Below are 3,759 nucleotides of genomic sequence, written 5' to 3'. Positions count from 1 at the left end.
ACTGGAACACTTATTATCATTCCATATTTTTTTTCCACTGCTCTGGTGATCATGAAAGTATATGTTGAAAGGAAGCTTCCATAAGTCCTTTAGCCTCAAAGTGAATGTAATAAGGGAACCCTCTGCTCACCCCAATGGAAATACAAATTGAGTAATAAATTTTCAGGGAGTTAAGTCACTAAACTTTTGGAGTTCTGCTACAGCAACATAACCTAGCCTATCCCAACTAGTATAACAAGCAAGGTTATGACATTTATTTTAGAACTAGAAGCTTGTTAGAGTTTATTTTCAGAAAAACAAAATGAGGAGACAGATAATTAGCACATCTTGACCATGTAATTCAACATTTCTATATGATTGTTCTCTCACCTATAAAGTGGAATAATAATAGCATCTACATCATAGGACTGCTATAAAAATTAAATAAATGAATGTCTATTAAGTACTCTAAACTTGGGGTATATAAGGGGCACCTCGGTGGCTCAGTTGGCTGAGTGTCTGACTCTTGATTTCAGCTCAAGTCATGATCTCACAGTTCGTGAGTTAGAGCCCCACGTCAGGCTCTGTGTTGACAGTGTGGAGCCTGCTTGGGATTTTCTCTCCCTCTCTTTCTGCCCCTCCCTTGCTTACACACACTCTCTCTCTCTCTTTCTCTCAAAATAAATAAATAAACTTTAAAAACAAAAACAAAAAACTGAGAGCATATAAAGTTTTCAATCAACAGTAGCAGATTATCAATATTATCAGTGCATTAGACATTTATATACTGCATGTTTCATTTTATTCTCCCTCCTCTTACTCCTTATTCATTTTAATTTTTAGCCAATTTTTTCATTCAAAAAAATCTTTATTAAGAACTATTTTGTAGACACACCTGGGGGGCTCAGTCAGTTAAGCATAGACTCTTGATTTCAACTCAGGTCATGATCTCATGGTTCATGGGTTCATGGTTCTCAAGACCCACATTGGGATCCATGCTGATAGCATGCAGCCTGCTTGGAATGCTCTCTCTTCTTCTCTGGGCTATTACCCCTTCCTCTAACAAATAAATAAAATTAAAAAAAAAAAAAAGAACTATTATGTAGATGGCACTGTGCAATGCCCTAGGAAAATGAAGACAAATAAGATAAGACATATCATCAAGGTCATTTTCTTCCCTATGATTCTTCTTTTGTCTCCAATCCACCCATAACCAAATAAACTTTAACATCATAAATATACAGTGTTCTGTGTTATAAATACTGTGTTAGTGGTAGAGCTAAGTAATTTTACTTTTAAAAAACTCTTTACATGATATAATTCTGTGTCTAATTCAAAGTTGAGATGGAAAAACTGTTTATGTATGCTGTGCCAAAGGCAACCAATGGCAATGGTAAAAAACACAACTTGTACTCAAATCCCCACTATATAGGAGATATAGTCATATCCTGATATAGGGCCATATATAGACGGGAGCCACTCAGTGAACAGAATTACAAATGTTTCACAGAATGGCAGATACAATTATCTTACATAATTATCTTATGTAAGATGTCTTATATTGTCTCCTCCACAACTTACCAAAAAACAAAATAGCACAGGAAAAAAATAACAGAAATAGCTTATATGCTTTTCATTATGTATCAGTCTTGTGTAAAAGAAAATTGTTTCAAACAAGGAAATAGTTCATTTCTTTGCCTTATTTATAAGTGTATTAAATTATATCCCACTGATAAAAAGACATATATGTACCGTTTATGTAACTGAAAAGTTCATAAAGATTTTCATATTTTACAAAATAACTATTTTAGGTATACTAAGTGTGATTTAAATATTTTATTCTGTGTGGAGAAGGGGTAGGTTAAAGCCACATACATTAAGAAACTATAAGATAAGATAAAAATATTTACCCTTTATTGGGTGAAGTGATATAAACTGTGCTATGTAAGCCCTTTACACATACCAGCTCATTTCACAACAAATCTGTAAGATGAATGGTGTAATTATCCCCATCTCGTTGATTATAAAAATAGATGTTTAGAATTACTCAGGTAATGAGAGACACAATTTATTCTCAAACTTGTATGGTATTTGATCTCTATCAAGTTCCTGACTCTCCATAATCTTTAAAAAAAATTTTTTTTATAGTTTATTTATTTTTGAGACAGAGACAGAGCACGAGTGGGGGAGGGGCAGAGAGAGAGACACACACACACACAGAATCCGAAACAGGCTCCAGGCTCTGAGCTGTCAGCACAGAGTCTGATGCAGGGCTCAAACCCACAAACTGTGAGATCTGACCTAAGCTGAAGTCAGACGCTTAACTGACTGAGCCACCCAGACATCCTTGACTCTCCATAATTTAGATCAAAGTGACTTCATCATATCTAACGGATGGACTACATGATCACTAAGACCCCTCCTGGCATTGATTCCTGGTTAAAAACAGAAATCAGTTCAGAAGTCATATAATATTTGTAACATATACTCCAGGTCTTAAGAGGAAAGCCATCAATAGATGAACTAATTAATGAGAAGAGGGGGAAAAATAAGAAGAGGAGGAGGAAAAGAGCAATATTTTACTAGACATTAGGGTCACCGTGACATGTGACATGAGTGGGAAAGGAGAACCTGGAGTAGGAAATGAAAGTAGAGCTGTAACACAAATAAAAATAGCTTAGCCCACTGATGGGATTGCTTCACAGCAGGCAAGGAAAGAGCTGTAGGAAGGCTTTGCAGAAGTCGGTGGCCATTAACTTAATGCTGCGTCAAGATGCAGAGTTCTAACATAAACATCAGTCAGTAGCTAAATAGGAATAATTAAGTACAGATGACTGACCACTAAATTTCTAGAAGAGGCTTACCACAACTGTCATGCATTTGGATCAATCTGAAATGATAACACTATGAGAGTGTGGTTTTAGGACAGAGTGGGGAAGAAAGAGCATTACTCTATTACTTTCCTTAAGTTCCTACCATGTTCCAGGCACTGTGCATGCGTTTTCATGTGTTACCATATTTAGCCCTCACAACAACTTTGGCAGAAATGATGGTTAATTCTACATGTAAACTTGGCTGGGCTATAGGGCCGGGATATTTGGTCAAACATTATGGTTGTTTCTATGATGGTGTTTTTTTAGACAGGATTAACAGTTAAATATTGGACTTTGAACAAAGTAGATTTACCCTCCATAATGTGGGTGGACCTCATTCAACCAGGTGAAGGCCTGAATAGCAAAAAAAAAAAAAAAAAAAAAAGACTAAGCTCTCCTAAGCAAGAAGGAAGTGTGCAAGCAGGCTCTCTTAGTCTCAAATTGCAACTCATCTCTGGATGTCCAGCCTGACAGCCTCCCCTATAGACTTTGAACTAATTCACATGAGCTAATTCCTTAAAATAAATCAATCTCTGTGAAACAAGAGATATACAGACACCCACAGACACATTCTATTGGTTCTGTGTCTGTAGAGAAGTTTGACTAATACAGTGAATGCTACTTCCTAACTCACCACTGAGGAAAATGAGAGCCTCAAGGGATTCATTCTCTTTTCCCAGTACATCCCATAGTAAAATGTCCTCAGGACTCAAATTCTACTCTGATGGGCTTAGGGTAAGTGGTGAAGAGTAATGAGAAGTAGGGAAACCTTGTAACCACAAGCCAAGGATTCCAAGGAGCCCCTTACAACATTGGAATCACACATGTACCCAAAGCCCAGATGTGACCAAGTGAGGTACTATCCCTTGTTTGGTCTCCTGATTTAGTTACTTCATATAAAAGAAAT

The 3,759-nt window shown here is 36.6% G+C and overlaps 1 protein-coding gene across 1 annotated transcript in view; it reads right to left on the bottom strand.

Moving 5' to 3' along the window:
• LOC120231622 (prolylcarboxypeptidase) overlaps positions 1 to 3,759 on the bottom strand; it is a 72,409-nt gene that overhangs the window by 64,428 nt on the left and 4,222 nt on the right. The gene's annotated exons all lie outside the window — the stretch shown is intronic.

The sequence above is a fragment of the Hyaena hyaena genome, unplaced genomic scaffold, assembly GCF_003009895.1.
Source record: "Hyaena hyaena isolate Hyena2069 unplaced genomic scaffold, ASM300989v1 scaffold_59, whole genome shotgun sequence".
In the NCBI taxonomy this organism is placed as follows: domain Eukaryota; kingdom Metazoa; phylum Chordata; class Mammalia; order Carnivora; family Hyaenidae; genus Hyaena; species Hyaena hyaena.
The sequence above is the reverse complement of the archived record's forward strand: the minus strand, read 5'-3'. Positions and strand labels throughout refer to the sequence as shown.